Source organism: Sesamum indicum, linkage group LG6, assembly GCF_026168435.1.
Source record: "Sesamum indicum cultivar Baizhima isolate 11 linkage group LG6, ASM2616843v1, whole genome shotgun sequence".
NCBI classification, from domain to species: Eukaryota; Viridiplantae; Streptophyta; class Magnoliopsida; order Lamiales; family Pedaliaceae; genus Sesamum; species Sesamum indicum.
In genome coordinates, this window is record NC_142662.1 from 9,942,187 (window position 1) to 9,962,917 (window position 20,731).

General features: G+C 31.7%; 1 long non-coding RNA gene across 1 annotated transcript; it reads left to right on the plus strand.

Moving 5' to 3' along the window:
- Window positions 1–15,228: 15,228 nt before the first annotated feature.
- Window positions 15,229–19,243, plus strand: LOC148787729 (uncharacterized). The gene is made up of 5 exons (XR_016066161.1): window positions 15,229–15,298; window positions 16,450–16,502; window positions 17,486–17,717; window positions 17,873–18,000; window positions 18,105–19,243. It is a non-coding gene; the product is annotated as an uncharacterized LOC148787729 (long non-coding RNA).
- Window positions 19,244–20,731: the final 1,488 nt, after the last annotated feature.

Sequence of the window (20,731 nt, forward strand, 5' to 3'; positions counted from 1 at the left end):
TCTAACAAGTCCTTTTCATTAGGAATCGGATACCTGATCCATTTTAAGACTTTATTAAGAGGTTTATAATTTATTACAAGTCTAGGTTTTCCTCTTTCTTTCTCTGCATGTTTGTTAACATAAAATGCAGTACATGACCATGGTGACTTTGAAGATCTAATTAGTTTTTTCTCAATTAAAGAATTAATTTCATTTTTACATAATTCTAAGTATTCACTATTCATTTGGCATGGTCTTGCCTTAGTGGGGATGTTTACTTCTGAAAATTCACTTTCATATGGAAGGTTAACAATATATTTTTTTTCTATGCCAAAATGCATTGGGATGTTCATCGCATATTTCTAGTTCAAATTTTTATTTTGAATCATTTTAATCTTCCCTTGTAATTTAGGATTTTTAAGTAGTTCATTTATTTGTATTGAATTTATTTCCTCCTTAATGAAACATATTTGGTTGGTCTTAGATATTATTAAATTTTTTATTTCATTTATAAACCTGTCTATTGGTTGGGTGATGAACTCAAATTTTATTATTTCATTATCATAGGTTCCTATTATACCCTTTTCATTAATATTTTTTATCAAAAAAATCTTTTTAAGGAAAGGTGTTCCAAGGATAATTTCGTTTGTTAAATCTTTTATTAGCAGGAAGCTTGTTGGAATACATTTTTTATTATTACATATGTAAGCTTTTGGAATTTTAAAGCTTATATTTAGTTTTTGGCCATTGGCAGATGATAAAGAGTGGGTCATTTTTTCAAAATACCTAGTAAGTATAAGGCCTTCTTTAATGCAGTTAATATTTGCTCCACTGTCAATAAGAGCCGTAAATGTTTTCCTAAAATTGTTATTTATTAAGAGATCAATTTTGACATTCCATTTTTGACTAGTGACTATTTCTAAAGTGGATAAAAATTCTTCCTCGTATTTTTCTTCTTCTATTTCCTTATTCTTACTAATTTCAATCCTTTCAAGTCTGTTTGTAAGAGACTGGTTGTATTTTTTAATATTCTTTATTTCTTCTTTTAAGTTTTCGACTTCAATTTTGAGATCCTCCATAGTAGAGGGGTTATCTCTAATGGTATGCTTTTCATTAAGTAATTTCTTGACTTCAGCTATAGTATATGGTTCAAAGGGTTTATTAATAGTCCTATCATGAAATGGGATAGGCTCAGATGTGGAGGCATTATTACTATCAATTTTGCTTAGGATAATGTCCCTAACTTCAGGATCCTTTATTTCCCTAAGTAATTCAATAATATGATTATCAGTGAGAACATTTATTTTTCCCATTTCTTTAAATTTTGCCATTAATTCATAAAATTCTTGATGTGAATTTTCTTCCTGCCTACATGAGCAAGATGGCTCTTCTTCTTCAGATTCAGAAGTGGTTGATGAATATTCAAAATTCTCTTCGATATTTTTAAGTTCATTTTGCTCTTTCGATTCTTCTAATTCAGAGGATTCTTCTTTTTCCGAAAATATTACATTGAGTATTTCTTGTTTTTCTTCTTCTTGTAAATTAAGATTATTTATTTTCTTTTTCAGCCTTCTAGCTTTTTTGTTTCTGCATTTATTTGCAAGATGATCTGTTTCTCCACAAATATAGCATCTTCTTATTTTCTTTGTGGTATTATTCTTAGCCTTCCATTCATTTTTCTAGCTAAGTCTTTTTCTTTATTTATTTCTTTTCTAAATTTTTTTTTTTTGTACCTCTTTTCCTTAAACCTCGAAGTTCTATTCCTAGAGATTTTTTATTTATCGGATGGTTTCATTTCCATCCCAAATTGGGCACAAAACTGTCCTAATTGGCTTTTCTCTGTCAAATTTTGTCTTTTAATTTGCTTATTTAATCTAATTTCATTGCATAAATTTAATCCTTCCTGAATGCAGGTTCCAATTAACTTCCCATAAGTATATTGATTATAGTTGATGTGCAGGTCTCCTTTTCTTAGGACATTTCTAACCCTTTCTGTACAAAGATGAGGGAGGCCATCTATAAATTCAGACTTCCAATGAGAATCATTTGACTCTGGGAGTTCCATTACTCTACTGAGGAATACATCTTTGTATCATCTAAATGAAGTTAATATTTTGCATTTTAAATTCTGTAAAAGTGTTCGAATATTTTCACTATTATCTGACCATCTACCTATAAAATGCTCAACTATGTTTATGGCTAATGTATAAACTGCTTTCTCTTCTGAGATATTATTTTCAATTTTCACTGTATTCAATATTTCATCTTTATCAGTTTGGCTGAGATAATTATCCCACCATCCCTTCAATTGACCAGTAAATCCAGCTATGATCAATTTAGCAATAGCTTTATCGGAATTATTATTTCCTTTACAAATAGTACTGTACATCATCATTCTATGTATAGTATTATAAATTTGTCTTTCTGTAAATCCATCAATGTTTCATTCATAAATTTGTTTCCCATTATAACTATTTTGGTCAATTATCTCTTGTTCTTCATAAAGGACATCTTGGGGTGTTGCCCTAGGATAATAAAATTTAGTTTGCATTGGCTTCCTAGAGAATTTTTCTATTTTGTTAATTTCCTCCATGAATTCGTCTTCATGATCCTGAGGATCTCCTTCATTAATTAGAGTATTTAATTTTAGAGTTTTAAATTTCTGATCTAATAGCTTTTTTAGGTCTCCTATAGGTTTAAATTAAAACCTACAATATCCGGGGGTGGTTGAATTGAGGGTCTTGCGATAATTTCTCCTCTTGTTTCTTCACCTATTGTTTTAGTTGAGCAAATATCCTTTTGCCAATTTCTTTGCCACTCCATAATCTTATCTATCTTATTATTTAATTCCATAATTTGTTCCCCTATAACATTTAAGTATAAGTTGGCATAATTTTGCTTTTTTAGTAACTCATTTATTTCTGTTATTGTAACTATTAAGGTGTTATCTTCAATTAATTTAGAAAATGCTTTAAAATTAATCTCTGTTTCATTAAAATTCATTTTGAAAGGCTGTTGAGGGGGAAAGACATTATTAAGGATTTTCCCATTTTCTAGGAAATATTTTCTCTCTAACACATTTAAATAATATTTTGAATATTTGGTTATAAACCATGGAACAAAGGTAATTTTCTTATTCCATACAGATAGTTCCTTATAGAATTGATTTGAAATTTCATTTTGTTTATCAGGAGGGAAATTTTTTAAAAACCATTTTCTAAAAGGTTCCCATCTTTTTTCAGAAAATTCTCCTTAATTTCTTTTCTAGCCAGGGATCCCGGACTAAGGTCGATTGTGTTTTCATAGGCAATTATGTCATGTGTGTTCATTTATAAACAAAAATTCGTTTCTGAAGTTAATTCTTCATTTAGTTTAGGATCCTTATATACTCCCTTAACAATATTATTTGGTTGTACCCTTATTTCTTCAACCTTATCATAGTTTGAGCTATTAGTTTCTTCTTTGATTTGGGATGTGGATGCTCTAGATGGGGTTGTCACCTCTATTGGTGATATATAAGACATATTAGATTATCTTGAAGAGCAACTTCTCAAATATTTTGACTGATTAACAAAATCTATTATGACATTTCCTTCTGGATTTTGTAATATATTTGTGTACATACTTTCAGTATTACTTCTAATGGCGACCTCCTTCTCAATCACCCAATGTTCTGGAAACTCTACTTCGCTCCATTTTATTTGTCTCCTAGTATTAATCCTTGAATTTTGTAAATTAGTTTCAAAGAATACTGTTTGTTCAAGAGTTTTATTATCTTGTGTCTTACAATTAGGATTAAGTGTATGGAGAAGCTTATAGTAAATTTTATAACATATACATATTAATTCTGATCTAGGTGTATAATTATATCCATGAGTTTTGACATTCAACGTTAGTGCATCGAGTATATTTACATCAGACATTGATAACTGTAAATTTGGGTAAACATTAAAAAATATTAGCCCATGGGCTAGACTAGATTGGATTATTCCTATTAGAGATTTCTTCTAGTCTAAATTCCTGGCATCTCTTAGGGCAGCTAAAAAACTTTCTGGTAAACCTTCTAATGTTAGAGGCTTAAAGGCTATTTGAACAAGACCAATATGTAAAAATTTATACTCTTCTTGGTAATGTCTTATATCCATAGAATCCAAAAGTTTTATTACTTTTTCTTTATTATCAAGAGAGATAGATTCTTCAGTAGTTTCTACTACTTGTTTAGTTTTCCAGAAATCAAATCTTCCGAAATTGTAAATTAATCTGGGATTTACTTTAGGAACTGTCCATTTATTTAGTTGATCTAAAGTCCTTGGGAGTTCATACTCCTCTTTTCTTGCATTCTTTACATGACTGCTATTATTATCAAATAAATACTGCATATTAAGCAGAGAAATAAAGGACTGCTGAATTATCCAATATAACTTCAACAACATGGCTATAGTATTTAATATTTATTCAATTAATTAAATTCATAAATATAATTAATTAAAAGTTTCTTAAATTAATATAATTATAAATTAAAATTTATTAAAGTATATAAATTTTTATTTATTTATTTAATTTATTAAATATATGAATTAAATCATTTATTTATTTATTTAAATTTATTAAATATATGAATTAAATTATTTATTAAAATATATTACATAAAAATAATAAATTATAAAATAAAAAATTAGGAACATTTTGGTAACTATAAAGAAAATATTACAAATCTAAATTTAATTTATTAAATATATGAATTAAATCATTTATTTATTTATTTAAATTTATTAAATATATGGATTATATTGGTATCAGAGCCATGTTGTTGAAGTTATATTGGATAATTCAGCAGTCCTTTATCTCTCTGCTTAATATGCAGTATTTATTTGATAATAATAGCAGTCACGTAAAGAATGCAAGAAAAGAGGAGTATGAACTCCCAAGGAATCTAGATCAACTAAATAAATGGACAATTCCTAAAGTAAATCCTAGATTAATTTACAATTTCGGAAGATTTGATTTCTGGAAAACTAAACAAGTAGTAAAAACTACTGAAAAATCTATCTCTCTTGATAATGAGGAAAAAGTAATAAAACTTTTGGATTCTATGGATATAAGGCATTACCAAGAAGAATATAAATTTTTACATATTGGCTTTGTTCAAATAGCCTTTAAGCCTCTAACATTAGAAGGTTTACCAGAAAGCTTTTTAGCTGCCCTAAGAGATGCCAGAAATCTAGACTAGAAGAAATCTCTAATAGGAATAATCCAATCTAGTCTAGCCCACGGGCCAGTATTTTTTAATGTTTACCCAAATCTACAGTTATCTATGTCGGATGTTAATATACTTGATGCGCTAACGTTAAATGTTAAGACCCATGGATATAATTATACACCTGGATCAGAATTAATATGTATATGCTATAGAATTTACTATAAGCTTCTCCATACACTTAATCCTAATTGTAAGACACAAGATAATAAAACTCTTGAACAAACAGTATTCTTTGAAACAAATTTACAGAATTCAAGGATTAATACTAGGAGACAAATAAAATGGAGCGAAGTAGAGTTTCCAGAACATTGGGTAATTGAGAAGGAGGTCCCCATTAAAAGTAATACTGAAAGTATGTACACTAATATATTACAAAATCCAGAAGGGAATGTTATAATAGATTTTGTTAATCAGTCAAAATATTTAAGAAGTTGCTCTTCAAGATATTCTAATATGTCTTATATATCACCAATAGAGGTGACAACCCCATCTAGAGCATCCACATCCCAGATCAGAGAAGAAACTAATAGCTCAAATTATGATAAGGTTGAAGAAATAAGGATACAACCAAATAATATTGTTAAAGGAGTATATAAGGATCCTAAACTAAATGAAGAATTGACTTCAGAAACGAATTTTTGTTTATAAATGAATACACAAGACATAATGGCCTATGAAATTCCATTGGAAAATTATACAGACATGATCGACTTTAGTCCGGGATCCCTGGCTAGAAAAGAAATTAAGGAAGAATTTTCTAAAAAAAGATGGGAACCCTTTAGAAAATGGTTTTTTAAAAATTTCCCTCCTGACAAACAAAATGAGATTTCAAACCAATTCTATAAGGAACTATCTGTATGGAATAAGAAAGTTACCTTTGTTCCATGGTTTATAACCAAATATTCAAAACAATATTTAAATGTGTTAGAGAGAAAATATTTCCTAGAAAACGGGAAAATCCTTAATAATTTCTTTCCCCCTCAACAACCTTTCAAAATGAATTCTAATGAAACTGAGATTAATTTTAAAGCATTTTCCAAATTAATTGAAGATAACACCTTAATAGTTACAATAACAGAAATAAATGAGTTACTAAAGAAGCAATATTATGCCAATTTATACTTAAATGTTATAGGAGAACAAATTATGGAATTAAATAATAAGATAGATAAGATTATGGAGTGGCAAAAGAATTGGCAAAAGGAAATTAACTCAACTAAAACAATAGTTGAAGAGACAAGAGGAGAAATTATCGCAAGACCCTCAATACAACCACCCCCAGATATTGTAGGTTTTAATTTAAAACCTATAGGAGAATTAGAAAAGCTATTAGATCAGAAATTTAAAACCCTAAAATTAAATACTCTAAATAATGAAGGAGATCCTCAGGATTATGAAGACGAATTTATGGAGGAAATTAACAAAATAGAAAAATTCGCCAGGAAGCCAATGCAAACCAAATTTTATTATCCTAGGCCAACACCCCAAGATGTCCTTTATGAAGAACAAGAGATAATTGACCAAAATAGTTATAATGGGAAACAAATTTATGAATGGAACATTGATGGATTTACAGAAAGACAAATTTACAATACTATACATAGAATGATGATGTACAGTACTATTTGTAAAGGAAATAATAATTCCGATAAAGCCATTGCAAAAATGATCATAGCTGGTTTTACCGGCCAATTAAAGGGATGGTGGGATAATTATCTCAGCCAAACTGATAAAGATGAAATATTAAATATAGTAAAAATTGAAAATAATATCTCAGAAGAGAAAGCAGTTTATACATTAGCTATAAACATAGTTGAGCATTTTACAGGAAGATGGTCAGATAATAGTGAAAATATTCGAACACTTTTACAGAATTTAAAATGTAAAACATTAACTTCATTTAGATGGTACAAAGATGTATTCCTCAGTAGAGTAATGGAACTCCCAGAGTCAAATGATTCTCATTGGAAGTCTAAATTTATAGACGGCCTCCCCCATCTTTTTGCAGAAAGGGTTAGAAATGTCCTAAGAAAAGGAGACCTGCACATAAACTATAATCAATATACTTATGGGAAGTTAATTGGAACCTGCATTCAGGAAGGATTAAATTTATGCAACGAAATTAGATTAAACAAACAAATTAAAAGACAAAATTTGACAGAGAAAAGCCAATTAGGACAGTTTTGTGCCCAATTTGGGATGGAAATGAAACCATCCGATAAATCAAAATCTCTAGGAATAGAACTTCGAGGTTTAAGGAAAAAAGGTACAAAAAGAGAAAATTTAGAAAAGAAATAAATAAAGAAAAAGACTTAGCTAGAAAGAATGAATGGAAGGCTAAGAATAATACCACAAAGAAAATAAGAAGATGCTATATTTGTGGAGAAACAGATCATCTTGCTAATAGATGCAGAATTAAAAAAGCTAGAAGGCTGAAAAAGAAAATAAATAATCTTAATTTACAAGAAGAAGAAAAACAAGAAATACTCAATGTAATATTTTCAGAAAAAGAAGAATCCTCTGAATCAGAAGAATCGGAAGAGCAAAATAAACTTAAAAATATCGAAGAGAATTTTGAATATTCATCAACCACTTCTGAATCTGAAGAAGAAGAGCCATCTTGCTCATGTAGGCAGGAAGATAATTCACATCAAGAATTTTATGAATTAATGGCAAAATTTAAAGAAATGGGAAAAATAAATGTTCTCACAGATAATCATATTATTGAATTACTTAGGGAAATAAAGGATCCTGAAGTTAGGGACATTATCCTAAGCAAGATTGATAGTAATAATGCCTCCACACCTGAGCCTATCCCATTTCATGATAGGACTATTAATAAACCCTTTGAACCATATACAATAGCTGAGGTCAAGAAATTACTTAATGAAAAACATTCCATTAAAGATAACCCCTCTACTATAGAGGATCTCAAAATTGAAGTCGAAAAGTTAAAAGAAGAGATAAAGAATATTAAAAAATACAACCAATCTCTTACAAACAGACTTGAAAGGATTGAAATTAGTAAGAATAAAGAAATAGAAGAAGAAAATAATAATAGGGAAATAGGAGAAGAAAAATACGAGGAAGAATTTTTATCCACTTTAGAAATAGTCACTAGTCAAAAATGGAATGTCAAAATTGATCTCTTAATAAATAACAATTTTAGGAAAACATTTACGGCTCTTGTTGACAGTGGAGCAGATATTAACTGTATTAAAGAAGGCCTTATACCTACTAGGTATTTTGAAAAAACGACCCACTCTTTATCATCTGCCAATGGCCAAAAACTAAATATAAGCTTTAAAATTTCAAAAGCTTACATATGTAATAATAAAAAATGTATTCCAACAAGCTTCTTGCTAATAAAAGATTTAACTAATGAAATTATCCTTGGAACACCCTTCCTTAAGAAGATTTTTCCGATAAAAAATATTAATGAAAAGGGTATAATAGGAACCTATGATAATGAAATAATAAAATTTGAATTCATCACCCAACCAATAGACAGGGTTATAAATGAAATAAAAGATTTAATAATATCTAAAACTAACCAAATATGCTTTATTAAGGAGGAAATAAATTCAATACAGATAAATGAATTACTTAAAAATCCTAAATTACAAGGGAAGATTAAAATGATCCAAAATAAATTTGAATTAGAAATATGTGATGAACATCCCAATGCTTTTTGGCATAGAAAAAAATATATTGTTAACCTTCCTTATGAAAATGAATTTTCAGAAGCGAACATCCCCACTAAGGCAAGACCATGCCAAATGAATAGTGAATACTTAGAATTATGTAAAAATGAAATTAATTCTTTAATTGAGAAAAAACTAATTAGATCTTCAAAGTCACCATGGTCATGTACTGCATTTTATGTTAACAAACATGCAGAAAAAGAAAGAGGAAAACCTAGACTCGTAATAAACTATAAACCTCTTAATAAAGTCTTAAAATGGATAAGGTATCCGATTCCTAATAACAAGGACTTGTTAGACAGGTTACATAGGGCAATAATTTTCTCAAAATTTGACTTGAAATCAGGATATTGGCAAATTCAAATAAATGAATCAGATAGATACAAAACAGCATTCACAGTCCCATTTGGACATTATGAATGGAATGTTATGCCATTTGGACTAAAAAATGCTCCTTCAGAATTCCAAAATATTATGAATGATATTTTTAATCAATTCTCTAATTTTATCATTGTTTATATTGATGATATCTTAGTGTTCTCAAATAGTATTGAGGACCATTTTAAGCATTTAGAAATGTTTAAAACCTTAGTTATCCAAAATGGTTTGGTTTTATCAAAATCAAAAATGAGCATTTTTCAAACAAAAGTCAGATTTCTTGGCCATCATATTGAAAAGGGAGAGATTACACCCATCAATAGAAGTATTGAATTCGCTGATAAATTCCCTGATAAAATTACTGACAAAACTCAACTACAAAGATTTCTAGGCAGTCTAAATTATATAGCCCCCTACTATAAGAACCTTGCCCAAGATACAGCAATATTGTATGATAGGCTTAAGAAGAATCCATCAGAATGGACTAATGAACATACAAGAGCAGTTAGGTTAATTAAGCAAAAGGTAAAATCATTACCATCTTTAACTCTTGCTAATCCAAATTGGAAGAAAATTATTGAAACAGATGCCTCTGATATTGGATTTGGAGGAATACTAAAACAAATTGATGAAAATAAACAAGAATTCCTAGTTAGATTCCATTCAGGGAAATGGAAGGCAGCCCAAATAAATTATGCTACGGTTGCTAAAGAAGTTCTTGCAATTGTTAAATGTGTTTTAAAATTTCAAGATGATTTACTTAATCAAGAATTCACTATTAGGACAGATTGTTCTGCTGCTAAATTTATGTTTAATAAAGATTTTAAACATGATGTTTCTAAACAAATGTTTGCTAGATGGCAAGCACATCTTGCCCCATTTAATTTCTCCATTGAATATATTAAAGGAGAGACAAATAGTCTCCCTGATTTCCTTTCAAGAGAATATATTGATGGAAATAAATCTGGATGAATTTGATAATGAAATATTTAGAGGAATGAATATTTCCTCAACAATTCCAAATGGTTGGATTGAAGAAATGATCATAGGAGAAAGATATTTTATGGATGGAGTTCATTGGCCTATTTATCATTGGAAATTTTGGGACGAACCAATTGAATATAAGACAAGATTAAAAAGAATTCAAAAAATAATCAGAAAACGAATTAATAAAGTCAAGGAAGTAGTTTATGATATTCTCATACAATTTCCAAATGCAAATGTCACTGCAGAAAATCGTATGAAACAACTTTGGATAGCAAATTTGCTATACCATCAGCAAATTGCTGGTCTTTATGCGGGCTAATGAATCATCTTTGTTTTTCAGGAATGCTCCCCCAAAGGGGAAGAGGAAGAAATTCCTCCTCTAATCAGAGAGGAGGTAGGTTCCGAGCCGGTGATATTATCAGGCATGGGAATAGAGCCTTAGTAAGAGAAAATATTTCAGGAATAGGAAAATTTAATAACATCCCTGAAGAAGAGAATGAACTCTTCAAACAGTTCCTTGAATTTAAAAAGGAACATAAGAAATTAACAACTGATGAATCATCAGCCTCTTATGCAAAAATGTTGCAGGAAGATGAAGATGAATTGGTTAATTACAAATTTAGTGAACACCACGAGATAATTATACTCCTTGAAAATGATGACTTGAGGTGGGAAAATGACCCATGGTATCTAATGAAGAGGTATCTTAATGTAGCATCTTTTCCAGCAGGGTCCTATAAGCCTAGGGCACATTACGAATATATCCTTAAGGCTACCCAAAGTGTTGAAATTAATCACACATTTTCTAGCAATGGGAAGGAGTTCAATTATTCCAAAGCAGTAATTAAAAAATTCATCACTGCTGTTGAATGGGGAATTAACCCCTTAGGGGAAAAAGAATACTTTCACTCAGAGTTAAAAAATACAATAAAATTTAACTACTGGGATTATGTTGAGGCGTTCAATAAGGCTTTCCTCTATGAAAATTATAAAAGAAAACATACATGGTTTTTCAAAATTTGTCCACTAGTTTTTCAACAAGAGATACCAAATTGGGTATACCAATGGTGGATAAGCTTCGGCCCATCAATTACTATTCTTCCTGAAATCTTCCAGGAATATTATACAGAATGGCTAAATTATTCGCCGAAAATAATACAAGCGAAAAAATCAAGGAAATGGATAGAAGGAATGGCTTCACTCTATTTTTTCACTGAATTCTCTATCCCATGGATCTGGAAATGGCTGCCAGAGGTAGGAATTACCCTACAGAAAATCCCTTGCATAAAAAGGAGGTTTTGTTCGAAATTCTGGAACAAGCTAATGCAAATTGATCCCGAGACCAAGAAATATTATGGTCAAGAGATCATCAATGAGATGGAGGAAAAATTGCAGGAATATAAAGTTCTTGCAGAAAAGGAAGAAAATCAGGCACCCAATCCTTTTGAGCATATCTCCCAGAGAATTCTGAATAAGAAGGGGGTAATCACTAAAAATCAGATGATTGAGGAATACCTTAAACAAATGGAAAATGATTTGAAAAAGAATCTTTCGGGAATTGCTTCTCCCATGGAGACCTCAAGCAAAAATGGGGAAAATAAATTTTCTTGTCTCGCTGGGGAAGCTCAAAATCCATTTGAAGAATCTTCTCAAGAAGAATTCCTTGACAATCTTTTTAAAGGAATCCGGGAGACACTTAAAGGAAAATCAAAAATGGACATTTCAGAATCATCTGAAGGCAAAGAAGATCACAAGCAGTCGGGATCAGAGTCGGAAGGAAGTAGCTTCTCCAGACTCATGAAGAAATGAACTGACAGTTTGGCAAGTCAACAAAAATTGACCGAATGACACGTGTCGAAAATGAGAGGACACTTGGCGAAAATGAGAGGACACTTGGCAGATGGAGGCCATGCGGACGTGAAGAATTGATTTCAAGTCCGAACCCACTGGTTATAAATAGAACCTTCTCCCCCCTTTTTCTGTAAGCCCTCGGAAGCCTTCATGTGCTGAAGCTGAGGCATTTTCCACTTGTAATTTCTTTCCTTTCCCTTAGTTATAAAAACTTTCCATTTGGTATAAGAAGAAGCCACCTGTAAGTTTTTTTATTTAAATTTTTGCATTCGTTATTTCCATTCTTGTTTCTGTTTTTGTTAGCCTAATGCAAGGCTAAGTTGCTGCTGCTGAATTATCCAAGTATAACAGAGATAGCATGGCTATATGTATATATATATATATATATATATATATATATAAAAAAGGGTATTTTTCATTACTGATAAACATAAGGAGAAATTGAGAGAACTTAATGGAAAGGCTCTCTGGGTCGTAGGTTTAAATTATGGGTATGAATGAGGTCGGCCTTGCTATCGCTGCCCGGTTTTGCCAATTTTTGGCGTTGTTTTTGGGCTTTAGTGTGGTATTTTCTGACCAAAATTCATACCTATTAGTTTAAACCTATGTAAAAGGTTCCCAACTTAGTCCTTCCCTATGGTACTCGTTTCTCTTTATATTTATCGTAATCAAAAATATTCTTTCTTACATTCCGCCTACATGGTCGGATTTTCCTTTTTATTTTTGTACACTCCGCCTACATGGTCGGATTTACTTTTTACTGTTGTGCACTCCGCCTACATGGTCGGTTCTTCATACCGCCTCATGGCCGGATTTAAATTTTTATAATTTTCTTCGATCCCCCATGACCTTCGGTCATGTGAGAGAACTTAATGGAAAGGCTCTCTGGGTTGTAGGTTTAAATTATGGGTATGAATGAGGTCGGCCTTGCTATCGCTGCCCGGTTTTGCCAATTTTTGGCGTTGTTTTTAGGCTTTAGTGTGGTATTTTCTGACCAAAATTCATACCTATTAGTTTAAACCTATGTAAAAGGTTCCCAACTTAGTCCTTCCCTATGGTACTCGTTTCTCTTTATATTTATCGTAATCAAAAATATTCTTTCTTACATTCCGCCTACATGGTCGGATTTTCCTTTTTATTTTTGTACACTCCACCTACATGGTCGGATTTACTTTTTACTGTTGTGCACTCCGCCTACATGGTCGGTTCTTCATACCGCCTCATGGCCGGATTTAAATTTTTATTATTTTCTTCGATCCCCCATGACCTTCGGTCATGGCTATATGGTATCAATAAATTATAAAATAAAAAATTAGGAACATTTTGGTAACTATAAAGAAAATATTACAAATCTAAATTTATTTTATTAAATATATGAATTAAATCATTTATTTATTTATTTAAATTTATTAAATATATGGATTATATTATTTATTAAAATATATTACATAAAAATAATAAATTATAAAATCAAAAATTAGGAACATTTTGGTAATTATAAAGAAAATATTACAAATCTAAATAAATCAGTGTTTCTAATACCATTACTAAAATAGTTCTAATCACGTGTTTCTAAATTACATTGACCGTTCTGCTAAAATCATCTCAAATACGTGTTCATAAAAGTGGTTGACCGTTCCTAATACAATTGCTAAGTTTTAAGTATGTGCTCCAAAATATGAATGACCATTCCTAATACCATTAATAAAACAATTTTATATGACTGACCGTTCATAAAAAAGCTACAGAAGACTATTCCAAACAAAAATATAACCGTGCCTAATAGTATTGCAAACATTGACAAACAAACAATTACAAAGACTATTTCTATATTTATCACAAATACAAATAAATATAATTCCAAAATTCAAGCACGAGTATTACAGAAACCTTTTCAAAAGTAAACCGATGTAAATAATATGACCGTTCTAAATTTAGCCCAGTCCATTCTAATTAAAAAAATAAATTTTTCTAGAAAAGTTTAATATTAAGAGCAGTTTCTAACAATGTGTTACGGTGCCCGTCCTAAATTGGAACGGTCAGGCATGACCTGTTTCTAAATATTTGTAATGCATTTATAAGAACATATAGTCAACTGTTCCAAAAATCGGTCCAGATTAATTTGGTCACTTTCAAACATTTCGAACGAAAAAAAAAACCGTTCATAGATTTATTTCTATCCTCTCTCTCTCTCTTGTCAACTTCTACATCAATTTTTATTCTCTCTCTCTCTCTCTCTCTTCTTCATAATTTTCTCATTATATTTGTTTTATATTTTTTATTTATCTAATTAATATATTTTTAAATAATAATTAGTTTTTTAAATTTAAATTAATAGTGCACACACATTTAAGTGTGCCATATATATATTAGTCGTTCTTTATTTTTGATCTTGAAGTTCTATTTATCATTAAATTAAAATATTATTCAAATTAGCAGATTGATTATGAACGCAAAATATTTATAAAATAATAATAAATTTGGGTAAATCCTAAATTTATAAATTGGTATCTTTTCAAAACATTTGATGGCATATGTGATTGAGATATATTTACATTAGAAATTAATATAAAAACTTTGTGTATTTACAAAAAGAAATTAATAAAAGAAAGGGTGGGGGGGCTAATGGCAACTTTGGGAATTACAAGTGATACATGTCGTCATCATCATCTTCATACCCAAGAAACACAACAACATTTCTCTCTCTCATATTTCTCAAAGTCTGTCTCTCTTCACTTCGGTATGAAGATGACGAATGCGAATTCCTTTTCTTCTTCTTCTTCCTTTTATGGATGATTTCTTAGAATCTTGATGTCATAGTTTTGGGAAGAAATTGTACTAAAGATATTCCATAAAAGAAAAAATCCACGGGTAAAAACCCTAAAAATCACCATCCTCTTTTCGGCCATTTTACCCAAAACCACCGTCCATCCACAATCCCACATTTTAAGCCTCACCCCTTCATTTTCCATTTCCTCTATTCATGTTACGATTCTCGCCCAAAAAAACAGAGGAAAGAATAAGGGGGGAAAGATCAGCAGAAAGGGAGGGAAGGGTTAGGGTTGAGTACCAGCGGCGGCGGAGGATCTGGGTTTATGACTCCGGAGGGTTATGGGGACCTCTTGTCTTCTATTCCAATGTAATTCATTTTGACGCTCTCAGCCTTCCAGTTTTCTTGAAATATTGGGTGATGAAAACTTGTTAGTTTTTCACTTTTGAATGTATGGAAACTGCGCTTTTGGTTTTATCATTGGGTTGAAGAGTAGTTCAATTCTTGTCTTCTTGGTTGGTTTTTTCTGGAATCAAGTTTTAGAAGTGTTCTCTTGTTTTTCTTGGGTAAAAGTTGTCTAGAGAACAGCACGTTTTTCCCCCCTCTAGTTTTTAATTTCTTTAGGGTTTTCCTTAAAGATGGTGGGTTGTTCGTTTCTTGGTTGATTTCTTTCAAGAATTTGGTTGGCCTGGCAGGGAGGGTTTAGTTGTTTATTAACTGCTGCGCCACACAGGGATGTTCTTGATTGAATTCAAGTTTTTCAATTATCTTCTTTAAGGTTTTTATTGAACTTTAGGATGTAAGAATTGGAGTGAGAATGCAGATTTTTGTTTTAACGAAAAAAATGCACCCCAAGAAGATCATGCTGTTCTTAGATAAAATTTGGCTATTCTTCTTTCTCTTTGGGTTTTCATCCATTTTAAACTGGGACCTGCAGAGGAGGTTTACCTTTCTGGTTTTTTAAGTTACAGCCATCCGCATATATCTACGAATAAAGCCTGATTATGCATTAGTTATGGAATTTCTATGGCAAATAAAAGAAATAGAAAGGGCTTGTATGAAAAATAATAGGCATGCATTTCTAACTAGGTATTGTATCATTATCACGGATCTGTTTCTTGTGATCCCTTTATTGGTTGTTAGGTATGACTAACTCCATCTTGTTGTCAGCATAGTTCAAAACTTTAATATTGGAACATATGTGGATAATGTTTTGTATGTTCTTTTGGTAGTGGTCATGACTCACAAGGAAAATATGTTATGGTCACCTGTACAATTAAATTAACAGTCGCGTATTGAATTGACAGTTGCTAATGTTTTCATTAAGTCCTAACCGAGGACATAACTTGTCTTAGCCTTACCATTGCTTTATCTGCCACTTTTATTGTATTCCCTCTCACTTCTTGTTTCTTTGCTATGGAACTGAGCTCTTATGACAATTTGCACATTCTTAATTTATAAAATATAGAGTTTTCTAAAACTGATTTACTAATATTTTGTGTTTTTCATGGTTGTTTCAGAGATTGGTCATTTTCCTGAAATGGCCAATAACTCCCAGTCCACAGGCATGCAGGTATCGAATTTAAAATGCTTTCTTAAATAATATAGTTTGATAGTGGTTTCTACTTAAGCACATATTCTTGATGTATTTGGTGCACATTAGTTGATTATGTATTATTACATGTGAAGTAGTTTGCCACTACTATTACGTTAACGTGATTAAATGCTATTCCCATTCCTGTAAAAGATAGTGTAGTTATCTAACGTGATTAAAGGTGAAGGCGATAAGCATTCTTTTTTACATTCAAGTCTCCATTACTGCTGTCGTTCTTGGTTCATACTTGAATTAGTTTCTGCATGTAATGCTTAATCTTGGTTGTCTTATACGATGATTCATTTAAAATAAATAAATAATCATAAGCTATGCCATGTTATCTCCATTGTTGAAGTGTGAAGAGCATTCTTTATAGTCAGTGCTTTTTGTCCTCATTAATTAACAAGATATTTCCTCCACTCCTTTCAAGTTCTAATAGTTAGCATCGATATATTGGGTTTTACGTAATGCTAGGATTGGTTTGACATTGCCATGGTTAACCTGTGAATAGCGCTCCCCTTTGTCAATTATGTTGAAGCTTTTTTCCGGAACTCGGGGAAAGTTTGATGCTCTGGCAACTAATATGACTTAGGATAAATATTTCAACGTGGTTAACCACAGCTAAAAAGTTGATAGTATATTAATCTTGTGTTACGGGGACGAGGATTATACTTTGCTTTCGTAGAAGCTGCTAAATTTATGTTCTTCCGTATTTACTAAATATGCTTTTACACTATATTTGTCATGTACTTGTCTCTTCTCTTGTCCAGTGTATCGTGAGCATGCTGTAATTGGAAGTCCTGGATGTAATAACTCATCTATATGTTTTCATATGTATAATTTAATGGAAAAATTGGGCGCTTTCTTGAAAGAGGATGAGGAAAGTTTGACTTAGACTTGTAAGCCTACTCGTAATCCATCTAGAATCATGATGAATCATCTGATTTCTTTATGTTTTGCAGGGTGATGCTGAATTTGTACCCCAGCATTGGTGATAAGTTGACAACTGCTGGGCTTTGCTGCAGTTTTCTTAATTTAAATAGAATAGAATACAGTAAAAAATGGGGGGAGCTTGTTCCAGGAAGCAAGACCAGCCGGTAAACGAGGATAACCTGAACAGAGGGGTTTCTGGTAGATATACTAAAAGTGGGAGCTCAAAATGGCTTGGAACCTCATTTTCTAGATCATCTATTGGTAAGGGAAGCGAAGTTGCCCATCTCTTATGGATCTGTGTATATATAAAATTCGGCAAGTATGTTTGGCGTGGTTACTCTGTTTATAGTTCACTGTATAAGAGGGAGAGCCAAACTGTTTTAAGTGAATTGACAAGCAATTTTCTTTTGTTGTAGGACATAAACAAATATAGCACCTTCTCCATGCTGCCAAAGGATATAAGTCACAGATTTTTGACGATTTAGTGTGTTCCCAATGTCTAACTGATTATGTACTTGAAGCTTTTCGGGATTGTGCTCTTCAGGTTTGCAAGCTTTGCTAAGTGAAGAAATGGGTCACAAATTGCTTTGGCTGTCTAAAGGATAGACAGAAGCTGGTCTCATGAGCTCACTTTTCTGTTTGTTGCAGGATCTTAATTTGGGAGAATACCCAGGATTTAATGACAATTGGATGGACATCGTCTCTTCACAGGGTTCATCTCTACTCTCTGTGGATCTTTCGGGTTCGGATGTTAGTTATTATCAAAGTACTCTTTTTTTTTTTTTCTTTTGCTAGTTATTATCAAACTACTTTCATTTATATTATTTTTCTAGTTTACCCTTAGTAATTTGACAAATAAATGTGATTTTAGGAAGTCATAAGATTGAGACATGAATGTGCGCTAGCGTTATGTGATTGTTGCTTTGATTAAATGTGGAGTAGTTGAGGCATAATTTCATGCATTTTGAATTGCTTTGAAAGAGAGTTGGAATGTCTTCGCTTCTACTAAGTCTTAGGATTCTTGTGACATCATATTTGTTTACTAAAACCCTACCCGATTGATCCTTATATCCCTAACATGGGATATGCATCATTTTGAAAAAAAATTCAAAGGCCCTTCCCCTTGGGAAAAAAAAAGAAAGAATAGCAAAAAAAAAGGAAATTACATCTACTCCGCTGGTTTAGGTCACTTAGTAACTGGGTAACTTCATCACAAATGTTGTTATTCACGTAAAACGGTGGCCGGAGCTATGAGTATGCAAAGCACTTTAGGTAAAATGTGTTTTGGTTAAGTAACCGGGTGCCTTCATCACAAGTGTTGTCATTCGCGTCAAAAGGCCAGAATAAGACGTTTTTTGGTTGAGTAACCGGGTGCCTGCACCACAAGTGTTGTCATTCGCGTCAAAAGACCGAAAGACGGCCTAAAGAACACAAGTCACGGGAAAAAATGAAGGAAAAAAAAAGAGAAAAGAGCCGTGACAAAATACAAGGGGAAGAAAAAAGAAAAAATTCATTATTGGCCCAAAGAAAAGAAAGAAAAGCGAAATCCGTCCCTACTTAGGTAGATATAAGGAGATAAAGGGTATTGTGCTAGCATCGAGGATGATAACATTTAGAAACCTGTAGATTTTGTGGAAGCTTGATTGTCCTGCTCTCTACCTGGGAAAACAAAGTGCGGTGATGTGATTGGCCTCTTACCCTCGTTATGATAAGTTAGCATTTGTATAACGTATTGCTGCATTGTGTTTTGAGATTATGTGCACATAATATTTCGTTTTGTTTGGGGGGCTATAACTTTAAAGACGTTAGAACAATCCTTTCTTTCTTTTTTGATTTATTAAAAAAATTGTCACATTTATTTCTTGGTGCTATATGAAATTTTTTCTGTATAAAAATCATTTATTTAGAGAATGCCTTTTCTTATGTGACTATTATTTTTGGTTAGTAGGAGATAGATTTTTGCCTTGATATTATTTTACCAATATAACTGAAAATAATTATTGTAACGACATTTAAATTTTATATTATTATAGTTCTCTTTATTTATATGAATTATTTCTTTTAGATTGCCATCTCAGCAGGTTCAAGATCAGTATACAGCGGTGATGCTTCTTACATGGGCTCCCCCACCTACCCCCACCCCCACCCCCCAACTGTAAAACTTAGAAGGAAAATGTACAGGTTGTGCTTGAATATAAAGAGTTAAAGAAATCTTTCATGCTGGATATAGAGAAGTATCATAACTTTTTAACTTTACTGACCCATGAATACAGTTTATCCAGGTATATGAGGTCGGGAATCATTGTTAACTAACAATTGAAAATAAAATCAGATTCCTTTTTTGTCTTTCATTTTTCTTTTAACTCTTCTAATGAAGTTCATGAGATAATTTTATTTCAGTTACATTTGTACACTTAGTGAGAAGACCATGGTGATGTCGCGGGAAGTGCTTCTTAGTGTTGGTGTTCCATGGTGCAGGTGACTATTCATATTCTATTATATCATGTTTATCATTTGTCTCCCACAATTGTGTGTTGCTGGGTACTTACGTTAAACCCATTCATTAGTTCATTGGTAGGGTGAGCTATTGGAGAATTTATTTGCATATATAAGTGAAAAAACTTGAACTTGGTTTACAAATATGGTCTATAACGTTATGTAGGAAATTTTAGCTTTGTACTCTACTATGTGAATTCTTTTTGTCAAGTTCATGTCCCCGAAATTCAGAGAGTGAACTTCAGCAAAAGTGAAGAGATATCAGTATTTTTTTTTCTTTGACAGAAAATTTATTTCTCTTTCCTTTATTTTCTTCCTTTTGTTTCACCCCCTCCAATAAAAACTGAAGGATGGTTCTTGCTCGGAATTTGCGTTTCGTAACTGAAGGCTTTGAAACATGTTATGCATGTAGTAAAACTTCTCTTATGCTCTTTGCTTCATTCCATTTTATTCACACCTAAGGAGCTCTATTCGTGTATTCTCAAGTCTCGCGTGTACTAGTTCGCTGCGGACTGTTTAACCAAAACCAATGACTTGTCTGATCTGTAAATTTTGGGGTAGGAAGTTGAGTTGGTTTGCAACTCTATAAAAGTCCATTATCATTTTATTTACGTTTATTTGGTCTCCATCGATTAATGGTCTATGTATTCAGTTTCTTGGTAATTGTGAATGTGACAGTAGGCCGCTTTCATGTTGAAGCTACTAGATAGGTTGTGGGAACCGTTTTCATAGCGTAATGCGAATTTTATGTTGACATGGAAATTCTTTTTTCCATCATG